The following is a 7,632-nucleotide window of genomic DNA, read 5'->3' as shown; positions in this document are numbered from 1 at the left end:
CATAGCCCACCAGGCTCCTCTTCAATGGAATTCTCCAAGACAAATCCTGGAGTGGGTTGCCGTTTCCTCCTCCAGGGGATCTTCCTGACTCAGGGATCAAACCCGCATCCCCTGCTTTGGAAGGTGAGTTCTTTACCACTAGTGCCTTAAGTGTGTTTATGATTTTAATATTTTACTGTCTAGAGTTTAATCCATTTGAGATTTATTTTTCTTTCTCAAGAATTTGCTAGCTTGTCTGATTCCTTTATTTAATACCCCATTCTTGTTTACTGATTTTAAGTACTGACCTCAGAGTATTTCTAATTCCCTGTACAATTCGTGGACTCTACACAGATCCACTGGTCTGTTGGAAACATTATTATGTCAAAAATACTCAGTTTACATTTTGAGATATTATATTTTACTATTATACAGGTTTTCTTCACTCATTGTTTTGCTCAAAAAAAAAAAAAAATCCTGGTTATTGTCCTACTTATATTCTTGCTGATTAACTTATAATATATGTAGTTCAATTTTGTGGGGTTTCCCTGGTGGCTCAGATGGTAAGGAATCTGCCTGAAATTCTGTAGACTTGGGTTCTATCCCTGGTTTGGGAAGATTACCTGGAGAAGGGAATGGCTATCAATTCCAGTATTCTTGCCTGGAGAATTCCATGGACAGAGGAGTCTCGCAAGGTAATATACATACATATCTTATGTTCACATTGCATACAGTGTTTATAGGTGCTCAGAAAAAAATCTTGTAGGCAAATATTAAACTGATAATGTTGGCTTTTTCAAGGAAGAGGAGGGGGTAATGGTCACAAAATGGAAGAGTCATGATTACTGGGATGATGAGGACAATTGTCTTCCTCATACTTGGATGATGGGGAGAGCATTTTAGGAGCAGGTACTTGTACAGAATTTGAAGACACATGGAAATGAGTGATATGAAGAAGAAAAGCAGAAGTTTTGAGCTAGAAGAAAAAAAACTAATCAAGGTGATAAGTCTTCAGGGAAATGCTATTCAGGATGATTTAAATTCTGGGGAATATCTAAAGCTTTGGTTGAATGCTTAGGCAAGAGTCACAGTATCAAGGACAATCATGCCTAAATTAGGAGCTTGAATTTTTTGTTATAATTTGGATAAATCACTGAAAAATTTTAAACAAGGTATTGTCATAATCAAATTTTAATCTTTAAAATGTCATTCTGATGTCTAGATGGAGGTTTGAATGGGGTATCTAGGACATTATGTAGATGGTTACTGCAATAATCCATGTATAGATCATAACATTGGTCATCATGCAGCCTAGTCTCTTTGTGATGTCATAGTCAAACACAATTTTTGGAGGCAAGAATAGTCACACGCAACATAAGATTTTATTAAAAGTTCAAGATTAGTGTTGCAAAAATCCTTTTTTCCCCCCATTCATCTTTATATATCCCTCAAATCCTAGAACTATACCCAAAGCTTTCTTCCTTCCTCAATTCAGGTATGGACTCCAGAACTTTTTTTCACTCCTCTTCTTACCTTCCTGCATGTGTTCTTTCTTCCCATTACCTTTTCTCTCCCCTAGCTCTCTTTCTGGTTATTTCCATCTCTCAACTATTTTGACCCATTATCAGTAAAGGTTCTTTACTGATGGTTCTTAAATAATTCTTGCAAATAGGAGGAAGACATATTGCAAATACTCATACATGAATCACTTTTATCTTTGTTAAATAGGAGAAATGTGATTAGAGACTATAATCTGATAGTGGTCATAGGGATAGACAGGAGGGATGGATGTTAAAGTAATATTTGAAGCAAAATGAGGGAAATTGGGTGTGGAATGACAGAAATAAGATACTTGGGTGGGGGCAAGTGGAGCTTGTCTGGCAATACTCTCCATGTTTCTTTTGGACATGGGATCATTGCAGGGTACTTTTGACTAAGCCAGAGAATGTCACAGAAGAGTTAGAGGATACATAATGGGTTCAACTTTGTGAAGGTTTATTTTTAAATGTTTTAGGTTACCTAAGAGGAGCTCTCCAGAGACGGATGGAGAAATGAGGTTGCAATTTAGAAGAAAAATGGACTTGGAATTCATCATTTTCCAAACAGAGAATATGCTCAGAGTCCTGGGGGAAAATGTAAGATAAAGACTAAGATAGAAGACAGAGTTTCCAAAAGTTTAGAGCAGAGGAAAGGAGGAAAGTGAAGTCATTCAGTTGTGTCCGACTCTTTGCGACCCCATGGACTGTAGCCTACCAGGCTCCTCTGTCCATGGGACTTTCCAGGCCAGAATCCTGGAGTGGGTTGCTGTTTCCTTCTCTAGGAGATCTTCCTGACCCAGGGATTGAACCCAGGCTTCCTGCATTGTAGGCAGATGCTTAATCGTCTGAACCACCAGGGAAGTCGTTAGAGCGGGGAAGTAGATATAAAAGCAGGCGAGGGAGGAAAATGCTTCATGTTCAAAATGTCAGATATTACAGAAAAGTTGAGAACCACATGAGCTAAGAATTGGAAATAGTGGAAATAAGCTTAAGAATTGCCCAGTGCATTTGACCCCATTAAGAGACATTTCAGTGGAGACAGGGACTACAGGCTGATTACTATCAGGGCTATTAACTACTCTTTCAATACTTTTGTTTGTGAGGAAAGATATAGCTGAAATGAGACCAGAAGTATGCTGATGGGTTTTAGGTAATAGGGGCTATGTGGATGAGCAGCCCCTTTTCAAGAGGACAAAAAATAGAAGTCTCATCTTAAGGGTTAAGACACATTAGGTAGATTGAGGGACAGCTGGGTAAAGTGCTTGAATGAGAAGGAAATTTATTTACAGTAAAAAATGGGTTTCATGTGGCACTACAGGAAGAACTTAATTTGATTCTCCAACCATATCTGCTATGAACTATGCGGTAATGAGGAAAGAAGACTGTTTCTGCCCCCAAGAAACTAATGGTCCAGTTAAGATACTCATCTAGTCAACAAATATTTAATAAAAGCCAACAATGTGCTAAGAGACACTGTTTCAGGTCGTGAGTATACAGTGAAAGTGAAGTCGCTCAATTGTGTCCGACTCTTTGCGACCCCCGTGGACTGTAGCCTACCAGGCTTCTCCATCCATGGGATTCTCCAGGCAAGAATACTGGAGAGGGTTGCCATTTCCTTCACCTGGGGATCTTCCCGACCCAGGGATCAAACCCGGGTCTCCGGCGTTGCAGGCAGACGCTTTAACCTCTGAGACACCAGGGAAGCCCTTATTTCAAGTCAAATTGCTAAATGATGAATATGAGTTTACACTAAGGGCTACAAAACAAGGTCTAAGCCCTCAGATTGTATTCCATGAGAGGCAGACATGCAAAGAAAGAAATTCTTTAACCATTTACAGAGCTATAATAGCTGCCTTACCCCACAGAATTGAGAAGTTCCTCCATCTTTGCTTCTGTTACGCTCCCCTTAGGAAGCAAACATGGAGGGACTTGTCCATTCTATGGGGCAAGGCAGCTCAGAGGAGGCAGGTGGAGATTCTCCTTTGCCAAGAAGGGAATAATGATTGAGATGAGTCTTGAAAGAAGAGTGGGTATTCAGCGGATGAAAGCTGTAAGGAAAGTCAGGACAGGCAGAGGGCGCGATATGAGCGCGAGGGAGGGCTTTGACAGGACGACCGGGTGGGCATGGGAAGATGACTCATGGGAGAGGAACAAAGCGAAGGGTGAGGATTAGGATGTGAGAGCGCAGAGGGCCGCTGGAGCGTGCATTTTGGGCGGAGGCCAAGGATGGCAGGAATGAAAAGCTTTGTGGGATTAAGTGGCCCCAAGGTTCTGAAAGGCTCTGGCTTAGAGGGGTGTTCAGCCTGGCACAAAGAGAGTCATGACCGATGCTACTGTCAGCGCTCCGGCGCAGTCAGCAGGCTTGGTCAGGGCGCCAAAATGGAGGCCTCGGAAAAGCGCTCTGTGCCTCTGGTGAGCCTGGCTGGAAGGCTGGTGGTGAAGTGAGATCTCAGGTATGACGGGAGCACATGGAAAGGGAAAGATTCCGCGGGGTCTCGTGGCTGCACAGTTATGTGGAGACTTCGGGGCGGCCACCCCCCACACGTCCTCTGCCAGGCCACATCACCGTGGGTGACGGAGTCTTATTTCCCTGAGGTCCAGTGCTTGTCCAAAATGAAGCGAGTCAGTATCAACAAGCCCTGGGGTCCTTTATAGCACCGAAATTCTAAGAATCTACTTGTGAGCAAAACTTCTTGAGATAAAGAAATGTGCTTCCTTGTTCTTCTTACTTTGGAATAAAAAGCAACTGTTTAGTAGAGAACTTAAAACACCCAGCAGATATACAATCAATATGTCATCAATTGACTCATTTCATACCGGCAGGAATTTTTTATTCTTCATATTACAAGGTAAAGATTTGTTATAAGTAAGCTCCAGGTGCAAATAATACAAACATATTTGCATTAGCATTTTTTTTCTAGTTATGGTTTGGTATTTAGTTGCCAGCTGTGTCCGACTCTTCTGTGACCCCATGGATTGGGGTTTTCCAGGCAAGAATACTGGAAAGAGTGGCCATTGCCTTTGTCCAGGGGATCTCCCCAACTCAGGGATCAAACCCAAGTCTCCTGTATTGGTAGGCCTGATGAATGTGGTTCCAACCTTTCACTCTTTCTGATTTTTAATCTGATAAATCAGCATGTAGATTATCCTGGACCCAAAAATGTGAGTCTTGAAAGCAGGAGGGCTGGCGACAAACATTTTCCTAAAGCTCTTCAAATTTAAGAATATTTAATTTATCATTATTGTGTTCAAATAAATATTAGAGTATCATCATAAAACTTAGGAGATGATAAAATATCAGGTAAACTGAATCATTTTAATTTATCTCCATGTGTACTCCAAATCTTTTGAGTTTTGGAGGGATGTCATTTTCTCATCTTTCTCATAATTTTTAGTCGATTTGTTCCTTCTATCCTTCCCCTATTCCTTTGACCTGATGCGATTCCCCTTTTATTAATGTTTACCCTCCTTCCTATCCAAGTCTGATGTGATTTTGCTTATATGCTTTTCATTCCTTTGTGGATAATACCCGTAGTGACCAAAAATGAACTCAAATCCTAACTCACAGAGGCCCCCTGGACACTTCTCTTATGGAAAACTCAGCTGCTGCTCCTTGATTGCCCTGCCATTTGTCATTATCCTTTGTTTACAGTCTCTGAGCCAGTTTTCAATCCATGCAACAGCACTTCTGTCCAAATCAATTTGTATTAATTTTTCAAGTCAGAGTTTGCAAGGCACGGCAGCCAATGGATTCCGGAGGTCCAGGCATATTGCATGTTCCCTTCATTCAGTGATTTTTTTGTAATTAGATTTTTTCATTTAAGTGGGGGTGGGGAGGAGATCGAGTTTCTGAGGCATGATCTTCCGACGCTGTCTCATCGCCTAGTGAAAATTCATGTGTGCAGGTATTGACGCCGGCGCGAGTTTAATACGGATGATAAAGTAGAGGATTTTTTAAAAAATGGAACTGAAATGCCAGCTGCTCCTCACATTCTTTGCACCATATTGTCTAATGTAGCGGCCCCTTTTTCAGCAGCTCCAGCCAGGAATCTTTGAGTCATGTTTGATCCCCTTTTATCCTTTGATCAACATTTGATCCTTGGAAGGAAGCCAAATTCTGAGAGCGCACTGGACTCCCTCTGCTTGGCCCCGGATCGCTCTCTCCCTCCCGCGCTGTTATTAACGCTCCTGCAGCCCTAAACTTTTTTAACCAGCTGCACGTCTGCAGTTCTTTGTTCCTTGGTCTGAGGCGGTCACTCGGCTGTTGCAAATTGTTTTCAAATCAGCTGGTCAAGTCGACCCCCTTGCAGTGGGCAAAGTCTCATTATTCAGGAGGTTTGTCTTCCTTAAGTTGTTTAGAAGCCTTGGGTCCTGTGTCTGTCATCTTCTGCATCTTGGCTGGGGGGCAAACGCAGCTTTCTGGAATTCACTGCCATTGTTCCAGGTCTTAAGATTTTTAGTCTCAATAAAAATCCAGCGGATTTTGTGTGTTGGTGGGCAGGGGCAGAGTTGTGGAGTTCTTGCCTATGCTGTTTTAGGAGTACTATCATTTTAATAGTTCTCAGAATCTTGTGCTATTTTAAAAACAAAACCAGTTTTAACCTAGCTCTTTAAATCCACCATTTACATTTTGCAAATCACCCGGATGCCAAACTCTCAAAAAGCCAAAAAAACCTCACTCACAATAAAGAATTATAAGTATTAGATTTAGCACTTTGTCTGTATCTGAATGGGTCTCTCCTCCTCCAGTGAGAATAGTCACTGTTTTTTTTTTTCATTTATTTTTATTAGTTGGAGGCTAATTACTTTACAATACACTACAATATTGTAGAGAATAGTCACTGGTTTTTAACTTTGCCTGTTTACACCATGCCTTGCTCCCATCTGACTGTCTGAACTTTATACTGTGCTGCTCAAATCTCTGCTCCCAAATGAATTTTATAATACTTGACCTTTTAATCTAGCAAATCAGGCCTTTCTGTAATCAAATTAAACTTTTCGTGGGATGAACCCAACTATCAAATGTCATCTTATCTTCAGCAGCAGAAGTTGAAATAGAAATATCAGACATGTAGACAAGAAAGAGTCAAAACAGATCATTAACACCAGACTAAATGCCTTTAGACTGTCTTACAATGACTTCATGCTTAGCTGTTGAAAATAAGCTGTCAAAAACTATGTTGCTGTCTGTTCAAGGAATATGAAATAATATACTAAATACATTTGCTTTGAAGACTGTCTGGAACAGCTTTGAAAAACATTAACAATTTTACATGGACATATGGATGCCGGAGTGGATGAAATAGATATTTTGGGGACAGAAAGCACTAAAGGTAGACTTGCTATATTATGCTCATTGGACTATCCCTTGCTAATAAAAGTTAATGGAAAATAAGAATAAACCAATTAAATATATGCAATGAAAACAAATAGTAGAAGATATGGCCCAAACTGCCATTAAATACTATGATTTATTTTAACTGCCTCTTACACACTCTACAATTCATTTACACTTACAATTAAAAATTCTTTCAAAGTATGTGAATAGTAAATAAGTGAAGTTTAGCCCTAATATTCAAACTTCAAAAATAAGTACTGTCTTACTCTGGTCTCACAAAGAAATTAAACAGATCTGATCAAACCAGCAAGAGACATGAATGACATTTGCTAGATTTTATCACCTTTAGATGTTTTGTGAGGGTCTGTTTTCTGATTAATAAAACCACTGGGAATTTTTTTTTGGGGAGGGGATTATTTTTTTGCAGGGTGTTACACATACTATTCTCTGAGATCAGGAAGATGGTGATGCCCCTATGATTGGTAAAGGAAAGACATATTGTATGCAAAGCACCTATCATTGTTCCTGGTGCATAGTAGGTGCTCAATACTTGCCTTTCCCATTAAATAAACTATTCAATCAAATTGTGATAGGTACTGCTTCTAACATAGAACTACTGGTCTGACCTCTACAATTTAAAGTGTTTGCCAGGGTCTTCCTTGGCAGTCCAGTGGCTAAGACTCTGAGCTTCCACTGCAGAGGGCTCAGGTTCAATTCCTGGTCAGGGAACAAAGATCTTGCATGCCTCACAGTGTGGCCAAATAAAATAAAATAAAT

General features: G+C 40.4%; 1 long non-coding RNA gene across 1 annotated transcript; it reads left to right on the top strand.

Moving 5' to 3' along the window:
* Nucleotides 1-1,347: 1,347 nt before the first annotated feature.
* Nucleotides 1,348-2,988, top strand: LOC110125525 (uncharacterized). The gene is made up of 3 exons (XR_002310107.2): nucleotides 1,348-1,474; nucleotides 1,994-2,114; nucleotides 2,836-2,988. It is a non-coding gene; the product is annotated as an uncharacterized lncRNA (long non-coding RNA).
* The last annotated feature ends 4,644 nt before the right edge of the window (nucleotides 2,989-7,632 follow it).

Source organism: Odocoileus virginianus, chromosome 25 (genome assembly GCF_023699985.2).
Source record: "Odocoileus virginianus isolate 20LAN1187 ecotype Illinois chromosome 25, Ovbor_1.2, whole genome shotgun sequence".
NCBI classification, from domain to species: Eukaryota; Metazoa; Chordata; class Mammalia; order Artiodactyla; family Cervidae; genus Odocoileus; species Odocoileus virginianus.
Note: the sequence above shows the minus strand (reverse complement) of the source record. Positions and strands in the feature narration are given on the sequence as shown.